General features: G+C 36.2%; 1 non-coding gene across 1 annotated transcript; it reads right to left on the minus strand.

The window, feature by feature from the left end:
* Window positions 1-20,068: 20,068 nt before the first annotated feature.
* Window positions 20,069-20,152, minus strand: TRNAL-UAA (transfer RNA leucine (anticodon UAA)). Its single transcript has one exon. It is a non-coding gene; the product is annotated as a tRNA-Leu (tRNA).
* Window positions 20,153-22,822: the final 2,670 nt, after the last annotated feature.

Consider the following 22,822-nt stretch of genomic DNA (forward strand, 5'->3'; position numbering starts at 1 on the left):
TATTTTGACATTTCGACTGTTGTAATTATAAGTAATGTTTCATAGTACTTCAAGATGCCATTTCACAATGCAGGTGTTTCTTTACAACTTTGACACGAGAATATAGCAAAAATAAATAAATAAAACAGAAATTCGGATTTAGGAACCTGTCCGATAATAGATTACTTCAATAAAATTGACAATATGAAATTCAAATTGTAATTGGACTCTAATAAAATTCAGTTGCCCTCATGGAGGATTCATCAATGCCACCATTAAAGAGAGCGCTTCAAACTTCTTCAGTGTCTCAATATAGTAGCGGAAGAGAGAAGGATAAAGTTACACAAAGCAAAAAGGAACTACTAAGGTACATCAGTGCAAGTAGAATTGAATAAGGTCATTGTAATAAAGACACATGGTGGATAGTTCGCATTTTGCCTTGGCTCACTTTAGAAATGAGGGAAAGTTTAATTATGGGAGAAGTGCAAATCGCATACTTTTTCTGTATCTTTCTTTTTAATTGCTTCCACCTTCTCCCATAGGAAATCTCCTCCACTTTATTATGAAATAACCGAGAAAATGCTAGTAAGACAACCGTTATCAATCCTAATTTTCACACGTGTCATCTAGAGAATCTCCGTCTTCGTGCAGTCTATGTATTACTTTTTTTTTCTCATTTAATGAAGCTGTAGTCAGTAATTTTCCCGCTGTGTGCGCCATTAGTATTCAGCATTTTTGTGAGGGAGGGCAGGTGGCCATGCGCATTAGCAGATAAAACTGAAAGAAATGAAAATTAACAGAACAACAGCGAAAGTATTTAGCAAATCAACTGTTAATTGAATGTGACATTTTAATTCACAATTATTTCGCATCGTCCTCTTCATTGAAGCTAATTTTTTTTTTTACATAATATATTTTCTTAACCTTAATTGTTTTCTTCATTCTACTTCTTTTCTTTTTTTTTTTTGAATTGTCATTCCACCGAGTGGTTTAAGATTTTTTTTTCAAACCAGTGTTTCACAGGTCGCTACTACCGGATTCACACTAAGGTACATTTTTAACCAGATTTCAAACTGTCAGCCATAACATGTTATGCGAGCTGGCATGTTAGAATCCAGTGGTCACATGCAACATGAGTGTGGATAATGTAGCTAACAAGCAAGTCGTATTACAAGAAGAAAAAAATCGCGGGCGGGAAGGTCACGAAAGTCGCTTCATCAGACCTACCGTCCATAAAATTGAAGTGAAGGCTGAGGCACAGAATGGAATGTCATAATTTTCTCAATTATGAAATTCCACTAATAAAGGCATAGTTTCAAATATACTGCATAATCAAAAACAGAAAGGTTATCGATGTGAGAGCCAACCACCATTCCACGTTGAAAGTTACGATCCATGATCCATATCGGTTCATAAACTGCACAGCCAAACTCATGAAATGTATATTGGTTATCGATACTCACATAAGTTCACAATATCCATGGTGGGGTGTCCGAATACTTTTGGCCATATAATGCCCACCAAGAGGAAGAGAATTATTAACGTTGCTAATCTCAACCTAAAAACATAATTTAGAAGAAATAGCTCCTCCTTAGTTTGAAATAAAGAGGTTTAATTCATAGTCATAGTCAAATAACTAAGATCCAAATCTATAAAATTAATTTTGGCTTATATTTGAGCTTCCTTTGCTTAAATACTCAAAGGGAAGCTTTTTCCCCTGAAAATAAACAAACTGACTGGAGAAACTATTTTAAATTTTACTGGAAAATTATATTAGTAGAATATTTTGCAGGTAATCTGAACAAAATTATAATAACGATAGTTTTTTTTTTAAATCATACAACAAATATTACTATAAATACTTTATAATGCAATCTGGTCTCTCGTTCAAATTCACTTCATAGTGATTTCGCATTCAAAATATTTAAAAAAAAACTCCTAGTTGTTTCAATTTACATTTCACGTTATCTCCTCCCCACTATCCTCTTTAAAATTTCTAAAATTCATTAAATCCTTTAAGGCTGTTCTTACATATCATCACTGCAGCCATTTGTATACATTAAAGCGAAGAGAAGAAACAAAAAAGAAACACGCTTCAATTTTCATCCCCACGTTTATAAATCTTTCATTCCTTTGTGAATAAGGAGCTAAATTCAGTTAGTTATTTGTCCTCTTTAGCGATTACAAGAACGCCAAAGTCCTTTAGGGGATGCTACATTAAACTCATGAAGTATTACTTCTAAATCTAGGCGGATGCCAAAAAACATCAAATGGACTGTAAAGATTTCTTGGTAGGGTTAAGCCAATGCATAGTACGCATGCGTCACAATAAAATATTGTTGGATGAAGTTGTAGTGGAAGTAATGCGACAGCAACTTTTGCTCAGATTCACGGTCTGTGCGTTGTTTTTTTATTTTATTTATTATTTATTTTGTATGGTTAGCGAACAGTGTTGTGAATGATAAGTTCGCATCAGTATTATTTTGGTACTGCTTCAGAAGAAACGAAACGCATTCGGATTTTAGCTGAAAAACGTTGGTAAGTAGGTATATTATGTTTTATTCTTCAAATTTCCAAAATGGTTTTTCAAAGTCAAAGGAACCATGAAATTGCTAAAGAAGTACACAGATATAAATATAATCGCAGTGATAATTTGGGTGCCGAGACAATTTAATCCCTGCGTTACCAATAGGCTAGCAACGGCAATAGTAACCCATACTATCGAAAGAATGATATGTGCGTCAAGAACAATAGGGGACCAACGAGGGAGTGTTTTTTCAACAATTCTCTGCGATGCAGTCGGAGGTTCAAGCACAAAAAATGGCGATAAATGCGCCCACTAATCCACAAGAGATGAATTAGTGGGCGAACGATCTTGATTTCCATGGTACAGTATAATCAACAGCTAATAGTTGCAATGTCGTTGGGTTTTGAAGAAGTACTACATCATTCTTAAACCCCAGATTGATCGAAAGTTAGCCTGTAGAATGAGTAATACCGGATTTAGGTAGCCTGAAACCCTGTAGCCCATACATAAAAAAGAAAATTGACATTATGGTTACTGGAGAACAACCTGATCCGCCTATGTGTAATGTCCACAGATTGCATGTTTCCTTTGGTCGGTTTGCTGTTTTGCTAGACCAAAAAAATCAGTTTCAGGGAAAAGAGCTTTTCTATTCTTGCCTCAGACCGACTAATTTAGCAATGGATTGAAAAAATCTCTGAGCATTGGCAAGATTCGAACGCGTGCGTTTACCACTCGCTGTGGAGAGGACAGTGGTTATAACCAGAGTGCTACTTGCGACGACCCTGGACCTGATAAATATTAAAAGCTAAAAAATTCACTCTTTACAGTAACTGCATTGTCCCTGGACCATTTTCACTACTGCAACATCTCCAAGAGTCCAAGGTAGCAATAGCCCCATATTGACCACCAAAGTGTGAGTAGTAAGACGGTTGACGTGAGTTTGGAGTCAGACGCTTCGGACAAGTTTTACAATCCACATTTTGGAAATTCGGCAAAAATGAATCCTGTACGTGGTGGGATTCATTTCTGCATGGAATTACCAAATGAATTACTAAATTGTCAACAGTGTTGAATCATGCAGTTGAAGGATGGAATAGAAATGTGTGAGGAAGCTCCAAACCGCAAAGCCATACTTCAAGATATCTTTTATGGAGAAGGATATTACAGATTGGCCTTGCCGGTAAGAAATCATCAATCCTTAATAAGTATTCATTTTCCTGAAAAGAACGTTTCTATAATTTTAGAGAATGTGAGTTTATATTCAACTGTTTGGAAATTCTGCCTGCTTATATTTATGTTGATCCCACGAGAGCAAATGAAACTGCTCGATATTTTAATTTTCCTAATAGCCTCAAGAATTTATTTGTTAAAATTTTAAAAAAATGTATGGCATACTAAACCACTAGATTTAATACAGCTAAATTGTGTTGCTCGATTTGAGATGTACTGGCTTAAGAAATAACGCGTACACTCATCTTACAATATTAAAATATATTATGAATTATCCCAATAGAGTTTTTCTATACTACGACCGTACAGTATTTTTTGCGTTGCACACAGCCCAGTGCACTAATAAGTTGATTGCAAAAAAGACCTGAATCACAGGCACCAAATAAACCAAACGAACAGCACTTGAGGATCGAAGTTGTACCCCCAAATTACCACCTGAACAAAAAAATCCAGAATAAATATAATGCAAACACCATAAACGCAATAAAAAAGAAATAGGTCTGTAATATATCTGCTCTAAACTAAAGACCTTACAAATATTTTTTTAAGTTTTCATTAAATGAATATTTGTACTGAGTCCATTGTACTTTAAACTGTCATATTAGTGACACCGAGAGAACGAATTCATCTGCTTATGTGTAATATGTCCATAAATTGCATGTGTTTCTGTCGATTTGTTTGTTTTAAGGGACTGAAAACCTGAGTTTCGGGAAGGGGAGGACGTTTCTGTCCACGCTTGAGACCGATTAACTCATCCACCGAGTGACAAAAGCCTATAAACGTTCCTTGCGTCATTGATAGGGTTCAAATTCGAGCCTCTTCCACCCAGTGTGGGGAGGACAGTGATTATAATTACTAAACTGCCACCACGGACAGAATCCAGCATACTGTGCATTTGTCGAAAGTCCTGCCAATCTTTGCCAGATTCAGACTACCACAATCTCAAAACGAATAACTAGTAGTTCAACCTCAGAGTTGATGGACTCATCAGTAAAATACTAGTTGTCAAGTGGGTTTATTATTTCGTAGTCGCTATGAGGACCATGTTTGTCATGCTCTGTCAATGACCATCTTGGTAAGTCCGGCAATTACTGGAGTGTCCAAGATGGTCATTAACAGGGAACTGTTGTATCAAAGAGTTGCTTGCACTTCTCGTACATCATCACACGATACTCATGTGTAACGATAACACTTTGTATATGAAGAACTTCCGGAAACTTTCCGAGAATTGAATTTTGTGTTCCGATTTCGAGATTTGAAAATATCGCAACCATTTGCTCCAGGCTTCAAGTTTCTAACATTTCGCAGCTATTCTTACAATATTGCCGTGCTTTCAAACAGCCCATTTGGTACTTTTAATCCTGTAATTCCCTTAAAATATCACAATTGGTAAAACTGAATTATTTTGAATTTCCAGAATGTTCGCCTCTTTAACGTGAGCGTATTTGGTTTTCTTTTTCACTAGAAATCCCATTTCCCAGCCTGATACCTCTTTCTAGATACAGACGTGCTTTCTTGGTGCCTTGAGAACCACTCATGTCTTGGGAACGGCAGTAAATATGAGAAATATGCATCATGGGAAAAGAACGGCGTAGTTTCATATCTCTCATGTTGTGCCCATGGTTTAAAATCTCCCAAATAAATCTAACTCGGTTAGGGATTCGTGTGCGAACTTTATACGTAACAACGTTATTACTGTAGTTGTTGACTCGTGGCGCTGTTTTCTCTGAGCAAATTTGCCTGGCGTGTAGCATTTCTTATAGTTAATTTTTTTCATCTTTCGCTGCATCCGGGAACAACAAAATTAAATTGGTTTAATGCGAGTACAGTAATCCCACAGCTGCCGTATAAGAGATAATACGAACGCAAGCGAATTAAGAGGATTCAAGTAAGAAATTTTTACAAACCAAAATATATTCGAGAAAAGATTTTAAAAAAATCTTTAATCTGTCTTGAAACATTGCACAAAGACTCCCATAAACTTTCTTAATTAAAATAATAAAGATTAGCTAGTATCAAGAAGCAGTTTGAAAACTGGTCAGCTGATCGGTGTACTATTCAGATGTCGATGTGTGAACGACACAAGTCTTCTTTTTTTTTTAATTCTAAGAAAGAAATTGTTTCGTTAATTATTGATTGAAATTTTTCTGGGTTGTTTCATTAAATTTCTATCAATTTCATAGAAACTTTCCACTCTACACTTCAATGCACAGTTCCTCATTGATTATAATAAAATGGCCAGGAAAATGAAGGGTCTAACAAGGTGACGAGGAAGTTGAAGGTTCTAACAAGGTGACCAGGAAGATAGAAGTTCCGGGCCATCGCAGCAGTTCATTATCTTAACATTCTTATAATGAGGAGAGCTTTGCAGCTAATGGACCATGGCAATCGGAGGAATATCCAGTTCCCAATGCAACTGAGCATCACTTGAATCAATTGGAATTACATCTTCATGAAAACAACCTCTACCAATATCGATCAAATTGCAAGAAATTTGTTGAAGACCTCATAGTGTATTCTTCCTAACACCAACAAGAATCTTATAGACTATAAAAAGATAAAAAATACTCGTTATGGGCGAAATATGAACCAACGTGCTTTTGGACAGTCCCAATAAAATGTCCAACCAGTGTATATAAGTTTTTAAAGGAGCTTTCACTGGCCATTCATCCGTGAGAAAGTTTTCATTTCCTTCGATAGCGAAAAACATCCAATAAACAAACCACTCAGTCTTCCCCTCAACATAAAACCGAGTTTTAAGAAAGATGTCTTAAGAAAGGTAGTAATTATTATGTAATCCATATCTTTCCCAGAGTGACATTAAAAAAGCGTTACGGAGGAAATAAAAAAAGAAAGAAAGACAAAAAAACAGCGTTTTTAAACTAAGTTAGTAGATTCTTTGGAACTGATAGTGCTGCAAAGCTAGACAAGAACCTATGACTTTTCGGAAACTGATCCAAGTTTCATAAACAAAGAACCATTTAAACGGAATGAAGGAGAAAAAAAAACAAGCGAAAAAAAGAAAAAATCCGGCAAAAGAATAGCGGTTAGTTTTAAAAAAAGAAAAATGGTTTATTCTTCGAGTGAAGAATGAGATGACTCGCTAGTACAAATATTGATTTCTTTTTTCTCATTTTTGTAAATGACACAAGGTTACCGTTTCACTACTAATGGATGTTTCTTCCGTTATATGAATTCAACACGATCAGACATTTTAGTTGGTTTGTTTCGTTTTTCAGAATATCTTTTCTGTGTCCTGTTGACGCTTCTATCTCGCTGGAAAAAAGGCGTTATAAGATTTGTAGCTTTATTTGATATTTCGAATTGTAGTGTCAAGCCTTAGTTAAATAAAATTTATAATCTGCATTTTTTCCCACTTGTGCCGTTTCATTCCTCCAGGATTCCTACTTTAATCCAGTTTCTTAGCCTAGCAAAGAGAGCTTAAGAAATGCTGGGAGAAGGATTTCACAAGACAAACAAAAATCGATCACAGAACATTATGCAATTTATAGACATTTATACGGCGCAAAATGGCCTAATTTGCCGATGTGTTTAAAACCTACACAACCTTTTTTTTTGAAACAGGACGTAGCGAAATTCATCACTCCATATAACCCATTTCAACTGCTCTGTGGACGAATAACGGCGTTAAATGCGCCATGCAAGGCCAGATCGCTGATTGAGGATCGTTGATATTCGGCTTTTGCAAAGCCGATCTTCCGTGAAACAGGTTCTGTTGGTATTTTTCAGGGATGCCTGACGAAATTGTCATACTACCCTTACTAGTGTCCTCTGGTCAACCGGAGTGGAGTGAGCTTCCGTGCGTTTCTGGATGCACTGCCACGCTTTCATTTCGTGATAACATCACCGACTGCCGACTTTAGACTTTGTAGGCGGCCAGAAATCCACGAATCGAGAAGCCAGCAACACATGGTATTCGATTGCAATATCTCTTTCGAAATCAGTCAGCTCGGCTGTTGTGCCATGATGAGAGCAACTCCTTATATATCAATCTGAATCACCGAATCATCCGGAAAGGTCAGCAGACTAAGAAAACAGAGGGTGTCCTGATACCTTTCGGAGGATAGTGTACATCGAGATTGAGCTCATGCATTCTAGCCAAACTAGACGAAAATCCTTGCTACTCTCGCCTGAGACCGACCAATTCAGCCAAATCGTGAAAAAGATCCATAAAAATTCCTCGCACCACGGAAGAGATTTGAACTCGGATCTTTTCTACCCGGTGTGGAGAAGATGGTGATTATACCAACACTGCAACCTACGAGGGCATCCTGTTTCGATCAGGTGGATCTGCCAAAATTGTTCTTCTTGTTTCTTTATCAATGTGTAACTGTTCTGCGATTAGTCGAATGACCATCATACTGTCTTGGCGCACGATCTCTAGAATTTTTTCAGCATTCTCATCTGTCGTTGAAGTTCTTCTTGTCGTCGCGGACATCTTCCTGTCCCTCTCTGAACCGTGTGCCATTCGTACACACGCGTGACTGAAGCATGGTTTCATCACCGTACACTTTCCGTAACATCTCCAACGTTTTTGCACTATTTTTACTGAGTTTCACTTAAAATTTAATAACAATTCTTTGCTCTAAATTAAGATCATTAAATTTTGCGCCAAAGAGTAAAAGCACTGATTCATTTAAACAGGCACAGTTCAATCAAAACAAAACAAAAACTGCTCTGTACAGGAAAAACAAGCTACAGCACGATATGAATGTTGTTGACATGCGTAGTAGTAAGGCGTTGGTAAATCCTCAGAAGAAGCGTCCCTGCTATGGCGAATAACGTTTCCTTCAGATGATTTAATTCTTTTATCCATTCATATTGTTAAATATATACTGACTATTTAAAATTTTATCTCAACTAAAATTTATCACACTTTAAAATCACCAACCAAATTTTATCTTGTTTAATTACTGTTTGTTACGCGTCTTAGCAGATTACAATATATCAAATCGTCCAAAATCCCTTTTAATCGTATAATACCCACAGCTTCTCGCTGGAAAATCTTGTGTACTTGTCGTTTTGGACAATTAAAATGCATTTTATTTATGGGCTGTTGAATAAAACCATAACTTAAAATAATGCTTCTAGAGTCTGGAGTCATGCATGTGTTTGACATTCTGCTATTAATGAGGATTAAAGTGCCTGTTGTTAGTATTTTTGTTAGAGAGGGAGAGCAAATTCTGAATGCTGATATTATTTAAAGATGCACTTTACGAATTCTGTTCAGCAAGTGTTTAAATTGATGTTGTAAGAAACAAAATATGGTACTTATAGGATCATAGGCTTATTCACCTAGGATATGGGCTCCTTCTGCATCTATACACGTTTTCCAAGGTTACTAGATTATTTGATGTCTGTGTAATGTGGCGTTTCACCTGAAATAACTGCATGAACTACTAAGTGAACAGGTACATTGTCATGGTGAAGTGTCCAAGACTAATTCTTTATTTTATTTTTTTTTTTTTCAGGTAGTTTCCATCCAGTCGGTCTCAGACGTAGATAGCAAGGTTTCTTCCCCAGAAACTGAGGGTTTTCGCCCAGCAAAACAGACAAATCGATCAAAGATCACACGCAATTTACACACCAATACACATGAGTATATGTATTGAGTTGATTGACTGTTTTGACCCTTTCGTAAACCTCAGCGCATATCACTATCTGGTATAGAACACATCTTTCAACCAAGATTTTCCCATCTTTAAATTACAGGAACCATTCTAAAACACTTGCTGAACAGACTTCCTAAAGTACATTTGTAAAGATTATGGGCACTGAGATTTGTTCTCTCTTTCTCTTTCTTTCCATCCTTCAAGATACTAACACCAAATACTTTAATTCCTCATTAATATAAACATATCAAACCTCTTCACTCTTCTAAAATTTTTCTTCAAAATCGATGGAAACGTGTTCTGTTTTATCAAGTCTGTACTACACCAGCGAAACCTCCATCTGCCAAACAAAGATGCTTGGTCCTTTTTAGAGAGGGCATCATAGTCTATGCAGATGACATTAAGCTTCTAACCCTTATCAATCCAACAACAAACATCCTTGGACGTCATCACTGCTACCATAACGAAAAGCTTCATGCCGTGGCGGAATACCTGTAGTCCTTTGAGCTACAGGTATTCACTCTCTCTCAAACAATGAGCATTTCCCCCAATCTACTATTTCACGAACAATGATACCAAGTGTCGCATGCTACAAAGACCTTGGAACTATCTTCAACTATACTAACTCGCAAAAGAAGAAGAAGAAGAATGCATATTTTTCAATACCTGAATTAATAAAACCATGCACGAAACCCTTTTTTTTTTCATTACATTAGTAGTTCATCTATTGTCCTCGTGCTTATAATATCCGGATTTCAAATGTCAGTCAGTCATTTGCACAAATTTATCTATTACTTAATTTCCGATTTAAAAATTAACTCATTAAATTCTGGTTATTATCAAAAACTCGATTCCTAGTTGAGATTTTTCTAATGATGTATGACTTACCTCATCATTCGAAAAGATAATCACTTTAAATAAAAGACATCATTCGAGAGCAAATATCGTGAAGAAATAAGTATTCAAGATCAGTTTGAAAATACCGGTTCTGCATTTTTATTAACTTTTTTTTTTGGTATTTCACTGTTGATAAGTAAACTGAACTACATTTTGAATGGGAATTTTAAAGTCACTTGAAATTTGCTGTATAATGACATTTTTTTAGAATAATTGTTAAAAAATATTAATTAGTAAATTATCATCATTAATTATTAAAAAATAATCATTAATTATTTATTAAGAAAAGAGGAAAATAAGGAAGAAAACTGTTTTATTAAACGTAGCTTTATATGAAAAGGTGATAGCAGTACTTTGTTTCGGTCTACAAGTCGCTCGTCTTCAACGTTCTTTGAACCCGTTGCCAGAGACTGTTTTGGTGGCTGCACATTCCTGTCTCAATATTCCTTTCTTGCGTGAATGTCACACTTGCACAGAAAGCAAGGCATTTTTGTGCAACAAAGTTGTTTTGAGTAGCATACCAGTAACTTTAAAATCTCCTCACATGAGCCAACCATGATTCTTGTACTGAATTTATTCCAAAAGAAGCTTAACATTTTCGTAGTTTTCTTTCAAGTGTGCTGAATGGGGGCATGGAGGAATGCTTTTTTCCCATTATGGAGAAGAACTCCAACTATTCAGATGAAGAAGGATCTTGTTGCAATTGATGGAGCATGAGCCAGGTATTGAATGACAGTTAAAAAGGGCATGACGTACAACATTATAACGGAATATTATTATGGTACACAGGGTCGACGCAGGATGAGTGGTACCGTTCAGATTATAAGTCGAAATCTGCCCTGTGAACACCAAGACTTTTAATGAAATTCAAGATACATCCAGATGTCTCTTTCGCTAATAGGTGATTCAGAGCAGTTGTTGAAAACACCGCTGACGTTTTTCAGGCGGGCTTGTATCAGAGAAATTGGGGCTCCAGCGGAGGGTTAGACCAACCACTAGAGCCCCAATGACGAGGCTGCTGCTGGATTGCATTGTGGTTGCTTCCTCGATGGATGATCTGTGATGCTGTGGTGTTATTGCGATTATAGGGACTATTCATGTCTGAGGAAAAATTGGCTTCTCCATTGTGACCACAAATTCTGGTTTAGACTTCTGTTTCCTAGATTGGACTTTTACTCATTTTGAATCTTCATCGTGGACCTACAATAATCAATTGGATCCTTGGAGAGCATCACAACCTTACATTGGGACTTTATAGTGTCAGATATCTTCATGTTGCCTTGTGATATGGGCATTACAATGAGAACAAATTGACTCTCTACGAGGGAATCTAAGATAATTGTACATCAACGTTGTTCAGTGGTATAGCATTGTACATAGATTTCGGTGTTGCCAGTAAGGTTGGCTGGGATTGCATAGTACAATAAACAAATAAATAAATAAATGCGTATACCATGAAAACATTATCCCTGGGGACAGCAGATTATTAGATTTCAATCTTGATCCTAAAAGCTCTTCAGACCTTTTGAGTAGATTTAAATCTCTCGCGTGATCGTCCAGTTCACATTGTATAAACAGCTGTGCTCCACGGTTGTGAATTTCTTCTTTTGTATCATCCTCGAGATCACAAATATCCGATTCGGGATCTGATAGCTTATGTTCAAGAACAACTGGTGAAGATGGTACCGGTAATTTAGGTACACGTGATACTGGCCTTACAAATGAAGTAATGCTTTTGGAGTACGCAATACTCTGATTGTTCTTGGAGTTATAACCTGCTACATTTACGGAACAAAAGAAGTAGTCATTAAGTTAATATGATTCCAAGGTTCCCTCCACACTATAGGAATGACAAATGTCATGGCTTTCTTTTTACCGCACTTCCACGATCTCATGTCCTCCACACATGCACGACAAACTTTATTGGGGACCCTACTTTTATCTTGGTCATCTAATTTAATTCCAGATTATGAGACATACACATTTTTAAAAAAAAATTATGTTATACTGTATTCTGCCTTTCCTTTCTTTTGCTACAACGTACCTAATGCAAACTATTTGGATTTTTCACACTATCCCAGTTGTTAGAGACGCACAATATGAAAATAGGAAAAAACACTTAGCAGTTCTATATAGCTACTGATTTACAGACATGTCTATACCTCTCAGTCACAAAGGAAGTTGTATGCATATCGGTTATAGATGAAATAGTATTTATTTTTACTGTTTTATAGAAACTACATAAGTAAAAACGGTTTGAAGTTTTAGCATTAACACTAAAAGTACTCTCAGAAACACCCTGAATTTTGGAAACATTCTATTTTGTAAACCCCAGGTGGTGGTATGCTTTTAGGCCTATTTGGTTTTGCATTCTACTGGTTTAATAATCTTGGCTGGTAGAATTACGAAAATTTTCAATGTTCACCGCATAAAATCATTAAAAAACGATGTACTCATATATATATAAACTTCGCAATTCTGAAGTGTACCGTGAAAGATTCAACATGTTTGTTTTTTAATCCAGCCTCCTATTGAAACATCAGAAACGACAATTACTTGGAAGTAAAAACCGTAGTAAATTATCAGACTCCTTCCACGAAAGCTCAAATAGTTTTAACTTCTGCAGACTGAATAAATAAACGTTTTCTATTCCGGGAACGCAATGATTACCCAGCAACTATAAAATACTTCAGCATAGTGAAGTCTTAAATGGTGAAAACATCCGGAACGAGTTAGAGGCAGTTGAAATGGGTAATTTAGATACAACATGTATCCTGAAGCTATTTAACTTCATTCGTAAGATTCTGTGTGAGCACTACTTCTAGACAAATTCAAATATTCTTTTAGTGGATACATTTGCCTTCCATATTATCATTACATCTTTTAGCAATAAGCATCTCCTTTCCTTAAGCTATTTATATTTACTTCCTTTCATTAATTCGAAGCGAAATCTCGCTTTCAGATTGCTTTTCCGAGTTATAGATTTATACAAGAGTGGCAATCAACCGAAAATGAGATTTTTGCTGCCTGAAAATAAATTAAGCCCTGATGGACGTGGACGAATGTTACTCCACCATTATTACAGTGCCGTAATGGTGGAGGTGTCACTATCCTTTATTCGTATTAGTTAATATTCGTATTGGAGTTACTGCCCAAAAATTACTTGACTGTAATAACAAAAAAAAAAAAAAGTTTAACTTACCATAGATTTCAAAGTAGACCTTGCAAGGTAGTAGAATATACCTTGTCCAGTAATTCTACCATTATTGGAGGCACTTCTGGAACTCTCGTTTCATTATCGCTCTCAATACCTCTTTTGACTTTTTTTTGATCGAAAAAATATCATTGAATATCCTGTCGTTAAGTTTAAATTTATTTTCTAAAAAAAAGAAATCACAGGAGCTGAATATTTTTCAAACAGAAGAGTACAGAGGGGAGGACCATGTCCATGTTAATATCGACTATATATCGTTCGGAGAGAGTGGTAAGCGAGTACATTGTCTTATCTTCTGGGGTGGCCTTTGAAAGAAGGGTCAGGTTGTCTTATTTTTTAAGACCATGGCGCATAATGACGCTTCTGATAATCAGTCAGCCACATGGGACAAACTTCACAACGATCCCTCTCATTTCACTTTTTTGTAATGGAAAAAATGCGTCAATGTCATCTGTGTATCTACGACAAGGGAAAATCAGGAACTTTTGGATAGAATCTTCTTTCTTTTCAGATAAGAGCTTGTCGTGTGTCGATTAAAATTTCAGCAGGTATATGTGAACAACGTATATTAAATTTATAATTTAGATATATTGTATTCAAGTTAAAGTAGCAATTTTATTACTGCTTTTAAAGCCAGACTAATGCCCTTTTAGAAATAGCATTTAGAGTCTGATAATCAACAACTCTACTATTTCTTCTTGTTTTTTTTTTTACTTTTTGAGAAAAGTTTAACCACTGAAATAGTGTATAGATTACAAAAAGGCTACAAATATTACCATCTTTGCTACGAAAAAAAAATTTATGTGGATAATACCACGCTATACCAACAGTTATATTGCCACACTCACCTGCTCTGTTTCGATGTTTTAGGTTGCCGTTCATATGAGACAAAAGTCACGATTATTCGGTTACACTTTAACTTAAAATAATCTAGGATTGTTGCTGAGCACGAAGAGAATATGAATAAGTGTTCCTACTCTTTTTATGTATCAGTATCCATACAACCCTTGCTAGACTAATGAAATCCAGTAGCTTAAAACGTTCTAGTCCTTAGATATTTGCGGTATTTATTAAATTAACTTCATCTCTTTCCAGCTAACAGGTATATATTAGGATGGACGCTTTCCATAATAGTTAGATCATTTTGAGATAATGAAATTCCTGCCTCTTCCCAATAGGCATTTTATCACATTCTCGTTTGAAGTGATTCAGTTACTACAAAAGAAATTAGGGGTAGCAATCAGGGTTCCTTACCATTTCACATATAAAACCACGTTAGTGGAATATCTATCATACCGCTTATCTGATTTCTTCTAAAAATTAATACATTGCGAGTTTTATTTGAAGACAAGATTTAATCAAGTTTCCAATACCCGCTTCTCTCAATGGAACATTTACTGTTACATGCTACAACTTAATTTGAAATCCGGCAGGCATAAATGATTCATTTTGCAAATCTATTCAGACTAAGAGTCAATAACCTTCATGGTATATTCTGTTAACTCTGTACGAGCTATTACAGAGAGAGAGAGAGAGAGAGAGAGAGAGAGAGAGAGAGAGAGAGAGAGAGAGAGAGAGAGAGAGAGAGAGAGAGAGAACATTAAAAGAGAAACTTGATCTACACAACCGCAGTTTCCAGTTTGTGAAGTCACTCATCTGGAACAGTAATTATCTACTAAAACTCCTCTGTGAAATTACTTTTTCCGGGGTGGGGGGGGTTAAAAATTAATACAAAGTGGGGTTTAGATCTTGCTCACTTACTACAAGGTGGATTATGCAAGAGACTAATTATGTAACTGTCAGTACGGCGCAATGAGCATCACTGAGTAACACAGTCTGCTTCTTTATCCATTGTTGCTATGGTGATACCTTTTGCAACGGAGCTGAACCATGAAATGTGACTGTTCTCATCGTGAATGTAATTTTGATGTTAACCAGTTAACTTGTGAAATTGAAGATGGATTTCTTTTGAGAGAGACTGAGAGGAATCCATTTAATTCAAAATATAAAAGATTAAGGTGGTGCTGTTGTAATCATCACATTTTTTAAAATCTTTTTAAAAGAAAATTTTCAGACATTCCTCGAGTTTCATTGTTTTCATTTCGATATATGTGTTGTGCCTTAAGTAGTGCAGATCCATTTAGAGTTTTATATACATATATTTATTTTAACTATAATGTTGGGGTGGTTCCAGTCAAACTATGGCAATCCTCCGTGTATAGTGTGACGATACCGTAGAGGTAAAGGCCAATCAACGGAGTGATGAATTTATATCGTAGTGTAGTGTTGGGGTATGTTGTCTGTGTTGCGTGATTGATCTCTTGGCTCAGATGGCCACAGAAATTGCATCCATTTGGTTTCCGTCCCTGGAGCGTAGAGCCAGCCCACGGACGAAAACCAGATGACCTTTTTAGTGTACTTAATCCATTGTACTAATATGGCTCTCTCTCAACATAGGAAGAGAGGAACATTGCCAAGTGGTATATCCTGCACTAATAGAATAATGCTTACAACGATCCTGCCTGAATCGCCTACCAAACAAGCATTCGCATTTCATAGAGTTACGTTTTGCACTTTCAGGCTTCTTGTTCATACCCATATATTCATTTGTTGACACTCAATTATGAAGTTCAGTCCGTTAAGTTCTCACTTTGTTTCCTGGAAATCTCATTAGCTCCTGTAAAAATTCCCACATGCTTTGAGTATTTATTCCTTCTATATTCTAATTCAAGTATTACCTGTTGCCTATAGTGTCATAGCAGAGGTGGAGATCTTCCCAAAATTAATGAATGACGTACCACATCAGTCTGCCTCTAAATGAATTACTCTCCACTCATGTATAGTTAAACATCATTGCGAATCGGATTCAAACAGAAATCTAAGTAGTAGTTAATCTCCATTCAAAAACATACTCCGAAGAGCTATTTATTTCTCTAGAAAATATACAGTTCGCAGTTCAGCTTCATCGTATAGAATCCGGTTTCAATCCGAAACCACATCATTATATCTACAACCAATATGATACTAATGTCAATTCAAATTATAGTTCAGGATTTTAAAAAAAACCTTACTCCCCTGAAATTGTCCAAGATATCACTTTGGTTTTCTTTAATACGTACCTTTAGTTCATATACCAAAATCATAATATAGAAGATTAGAAAGATCCTGTTTCTAGAATGGACTATTTTCAGTTGGCATTTTAGCATATTCCGTTGCTTTAATATAAGGACATCCGTAATTCCTATTGAGCAGGATGAAGGACACTTCCTAGCATAAATATTCACATAATCAGGTTTATCATTCTGAACTCTAGGTTCGTGATAAGAGTGGCCACTAGCTGCACAGTGAGAGCAGATTACTTCCTTATTATGTCAACGTTATGGAGTAGCTCCATATCTAATACATCTATAGCATATTATTATTAGGTGGTATTGTTTAAATCTATGACTTTTCCAGCCCAAAAAAAATATGGTTTGACTTTTTTCAATAAACTGCGAATCTTTTTTCCAATATCCAACTGTTCCCTAAACCTCTTTTACTGAGTCAGGAAAAAGGTACTTGAGAATCGTTCGAAAATTCCTCTTCGTTTATCCCCAATCTACTGAACTCCGAACATAGAGATCTTTCATCAAATCCTTTTCTCTTAAATCCTGATCAACGTAAATAATAAGAGTGGCTTCATCTATATTCTATAAGACCTTTTAACTAATAACTCGCCCTCGCAAGTAGCAGATTTGGGAGAATCGCCATCCTCCCCACAGCGAGTGGGAAAGACCCGAGTTCGAATCCCATCAATGACCAGAGGAATTTTTATGAACCTTTTATAAACTAACTAATAACGCAGAATCTTTAAGCAAGAAACTAGATTCTTCCGTCTCTTCCACATCCTTCGGTTAAGTACATTTTTAATGTTTCTATTGGTAGAACTGAGAATTAGTCCCCACTTTAATTAATAACCACCATTGGCATACTGCCATTTACCTTGAAGTTTGACACAGAACCCTCTACTAGTCACTAAAAATTCGAGTGAGTTTAAAACATATCTGAAGTTATTAAGTCATTATCAACTTGTCCCGATCCGTTTGACCCCACAGGAAGGATTCTTTTTAATGCATTCAAGGTGCATTTCATTCAGTTGAAATTATCATCCTTTCAATAGTTTTCATGATGGCATAATTCGAATTCTCCATCACTGTAAATTTCGTTTCAATTGATGCACTATACATATCCAGTTTGTATTTTTGTGGTGTTATTTACTGAACTACATGGAAAAGTTGACATCCTCGAAGTTAACTCCTGATCCTTCTCTAAGCATAAAGAAGAAGTATGTTTGACCGAACTCTCACATTGAAGAGTCCTTAATTCTTGAATTTGCAATTTCAATTCATGTTTCTCCGATAGCTTAAGATTATAACGAGTAAGGAGCTATAACTTTAAATTATAACGCCTTATCATTAAAAACTCGTATCGTCGATATCCACCGACCCAGAAATTGTTTCATGAATACATAATTCTAACTCTGGCTGTGCATCTTTCATAGTCCCAAATATGATTATTTATTTATCATCTCTGCAAATGATAATTTAATGAGATCCTGTCCAGTCAACACCCTTCTCATCAGAAACATCATAATCTATGTCTTTATCGATCTCAAGCCACTGTCTGTAAACATCATTGCCCCTATCTAAAAAGGATCCAATTTCACTTAGTTTTTCCATTTTAAATATGAGTCCCACCATCATCCGCTGATTCTTACCATCCTCACCATTTAATGCTAAGTCATTTTTAAATTCCATGCCTGGGGCCTTCAGGGATAGCAAGTGCATTTAAGCATTATCCTCTCTACACCTGGTGGAAAAGGTCTGAGTATTCGAACTCAGACCTTTAATGACACGATTTTTACAGGCTATTTTCACAACGTGGCTGAATTAATCGATCTGAGCCAAGGATTGCCGAGGATTAAAGACTTAAAATATGTGTCGCAATATTCTAAGTCGCTGATGCGCCTAATACCTTATAACAATAACCATGCATGAGGCTTGATAGATCGGAGAGCCCCGAATGAAAACCTCGTCACCTTCTATTAGAGGCTCAGTTAAAACTTGCAGTTTTAGCGCTTGGTGTCACCTGTAAAAAGTTTTTGTACGGAGTCCGAATGATCCCTTCTGATAATCTTTAAGAGTCCCTAACTCGTTATTAATCCTGTCATTCAATCCCAACTGGTAGTATCTATGACACTTATAAAACACTGTTAGACAATCGATAACTGCTATTTATATGTGATTTATCACGATTCGTTGCTCACGTTATGAAAATGCCCCGTTTGTTTCAGTTAGAAAATCGGTAGACACAGTTAACAACAGGGGGCACTAGTTTTTTTTTTTTTTTATCGATCCTCCTACAGGTTAGTTAAGGGTTTTCCAAATATATGCTCTTGTCGGTAGCACGGTGGATATAATCACCGTCCTATCAACATTGGATGGAAAAGATCCGAGTTCGAATCCCGTCGATGACGTAAGGAATTCTTATGGGCATTTTTCACATCGTGGTTGAGTTAGGGTAGCATGGTTTATTTTCCCGGAAACTCGGGTTTTTCGTCCAGCAAAACAGAAAATCGACCACAGAACACATGCAATTTACAGACAATATACCCGACAATATAGCTTTAGTCGCTGATGCTCCTAAAACCCTACTACAATACAAGTTAATTCACTTACTTTCTTTCTCGGATCCTTAAGTACCTGTTACTCAGTCGAGGAACAACCCTCCCTCTATCCAAGGACTAAAGAACAATTATTATATAGTTAATATAAGTTGAGATTACAAGCTGTTGTGCTCGTCATTGAAACAATCCTTCAACTTTGATTGGCTTGTAGTAAGAAAAAGCCTAAATGATATTGAATATTACAGCAACACCCCAGCGAGAGGTGCTGATAAGCAAGCTTTAAATCAATAAAGGAGGCCAAAATATCTTCCAAATCTACTTTAACAGAATTTGCACTATCTATCCTTAATATTACTTAGTCATCTGAGGTTACTAAGATGGCTAAGAAAAATCTTAGGCTACTGAGATGGCAAAGAAAAATCTCAGGTTACCAAGATACAGTCAATAAAAATATTTATTTCACTCTGCAGTCTTAATATATATATTTCTAAATCTGTTATAGTGAAAAGACTTGCTTTTAAAAGCTTATTTTTTTTTTCAATTAAAATAGTCTGCTTTGTTTAATCCCTGGAATTCCCATACTGCTGTTTATATCATTTGTTGCTTGCATTGTACCAATCAATACTATGTATTCTGTCAATTTTCAGTATATAGATGCAGAATGACATATCTTAAAATTCCTCTTTTACTGGATACGCACGTTCTTTAATAATAGCTAAAACATAAATTTTTGAAATTATTATATCAGTTAACCAAAGGCATTTTTAGTGCATTTATTTAAAATTGGTTTATCTTAGAAACGTCCTCAGTCCAAGATCGTCACGCATATGGATATGGTTAGTTTTTCTTAATAACACGTGGACTGAAATACTCGACTTAGCTTATGTATATACTGAGTTAGAGCCGAATAAAAATTTACTTTTTGCCAAGAGTGGGGTTCGAACCCACGCCCTCTTACGAGGACCAGATCTTAAGTCTGGCGCCTTAGACCACTCGGCCATCCTGGCATTGAGGCTTAATGTTAAAATAAAGAAAAATAAAGGATAATTTTTTCCCTATGCCCACATATATATCTCAAAATAAAAAAAATAAAAAAAAACCAGACATATATATGCGTGTCTGTTTTTTGATGTTATATACTGTATATATATATATATGGGGAACAGAACTGAGATAAAACAATAAAAAAAAATACCTTGAAAAAGGAATTCATTGATTAAGAGATAGGGAATATTTGATAGTGACAGAAAATCTTAAAATGAAATTCATACTTCACGTGTACTTAAATTACAATATTGATCTTTCTAGATAGAAGAATTTAGTATGGCCAAATAACTACTACGCATGTGCTGCCATCTATCAACAAATGTGTGTGAGAAAGAAATTTTCGTTTCCAGAGAATACTCTAATTTTAAAGGCATAAACCATTTTTCAAGTGTTAATCTGCTTGTGGAATTCCCTTTTTTTTATTTGCTCTTTACATCGAAAATATCTCCTTTTTTTTTTTTTTTCGTTTTAACCGTTTATGTTTTAAAGATGTATGACTTCAGATGCTTCGGAATCCTGTTATTTCTTCTTTTCGGCCCTAAGTAAGTCCCGCCATCTATCAACAAACAGATAAACTATATATACAAGCATTAATAAAATGCTAAAATACCTATTAATGAGAAAACATTCCAGTAATGTTACCATATTTTCACCTATATTCAGTGTACGCAACTTTTTAACAAAATTATAATAGACAAAAATAAAATAAAATTTCTACATTTGGATGCTGGTGAATATGTTAGAACTCTACCAAAATTAGAAGTAATTTTATCGTAAATGGAATTTGAAATTCTGAATGAATTCATTGGATTTGAACAAGAAAATTGAACTTAACGTTAACATTTACTGATTATTTCGGTCATATTTTATCATAAGATTGCTATTTAGCATTTCGAAAGAACAGCTTTTGAATTTTGTAGTTGGATGAAGGCAAAAAGACGTTCCATGTTAAAGCTACTAAAGGATTTCTCTCTGATACAACTGGTATGCATACTATTCTTTAATAATATGAAGTAAATTACATCATAAAACAGAATACGTGGATGAGATTCCAATTTTTTTCCTTGCCCAAAAAATAGTTAAAATAATACTTTATTAACAAATTCTCCACTAAACTCTATCTCAGGATCATCCACAAAAAAATCCTTGCAGACTGCTCAGATACATGTAGTTTCTGGTATTCGAAGCATAAATCCGAAGATCGTTATGGATTTTATTGCAACTCCTAATTTAAATGCCTGGAAAGATATATTTTTGAGGATGTTCAGGGATTCTTCCTCGTCGTGGCAAACAGTCGTTGATAACGTGACCATCAGGACTGCCTCTGATTTGTGGCTCCGGTCTTGCTGCTGTAAGCCACTTTAATGCTAACTCTAGTCTCAAATAACAATTGGATACAATATTATTGTAATGGGACTAATGACGTCACAAATATTAGTTATGATTGCATAACTGCCTTAACTGTTATATAATTGATTGAACTGAATTATTGTCTATTTTCTTTGAAGTCTGCATTATTGGATAAGTCTCTTCGTGAACCAATAAACTCGACACGTCCGGGCACTATGTGCGTAACCAGCAGCTCCACCGTTAGGGGGCGCTGCTGGTCACAAAAATCAGGAGCTTTCAAAATTTCCTGACATCATCATGAGAATTCAACCTTTCAGGAGACTCTTCCGTGGGATACAGAACTTTTATCTCAAAAGCGATCACATGCTATTGGCTAATGTGACGCTACAACTGAGAATTTTTCATCCCATTCGGGCAATCCGCATACTACAACGAGATCCCATGATAGTACGAACTCTTCATCCGAATATGATCCTGAGATCCTTCTCTCTCCCAAATCTAGAGATAAACCTAGGAGGAGGAAGAAGACCAAGAAGAGGTTCAGGGTTAAGCCTCTTCGATCCTCCTAATCCCTTGCCTGGCAATGGAATCAGCAAACCCTCTGCTCCTCAACTTGATGTGAGTATCTCTTCTGAACTGGACTTCAGCATCTCCACTCCCGTAGCGACCTCCATCTTGGAGTCCCTTGCTAATGCTCCAACGGCATAGATCACTACCTCCCAACCTCTGCAACTTACACTTGCCTGGCTATCCAAGCCATCTCCTTCTTCCAAATTGACACACTTGGCCTCTCCAGTGCTATGTGAGCCCTCTGAAGTAATTGCTCCCCTGGACAGATGTGCACAAGTGTCCCAAGATTTCATGGACTCTCCTGTCTCCTTTACTGTTCCATCTCTGCCAACAGCACCAGCTAATATTACCACCAAGCCAACTTTGCCCTCAGCCCTTGACAAATCTGTTGCAACTGAGCTCCCTGCCTCCAATAGACTTGCTGTCCCAAATACCATCCCTGTCACCAATGTTGCTTCTCAATCAACCTCCCTGCATCAGGCTGTCTCCATACTGCACAAAAAAACTGGCTTCTTATTTGAATAACGATAGTAACAGCTTCACCAGGAAACTACTTCCAGGAACTCTGAGATGGACTTGAAACAATCACCACTGCACTCCTAATTGACATGAAAAATTTAAAGCCGTCAATGAGGAACTCCACCAGAAGACAAATCTCTTGGAAAAAGTGGTGGACATATTCTCCTTGATCGCTCCCCAACCCATAGAAG

This window comes from Mastigoproctus giganteus, chromosome 11, assembly GCF_048544385.1.
Source record: "Mastigoproctus giganteus isolate SK-2022 chromosome 11, ASM4854438v1, whole genome shotgun sequence".
Classification (NCBI taxonomy): domain Eukaryota; kingdom Metazoa; phylum Arthropoda; class Arachnida; order Uropygi; family Thelyphonidae; genus Mastigoproctus; species Mastigoproctus giganteus.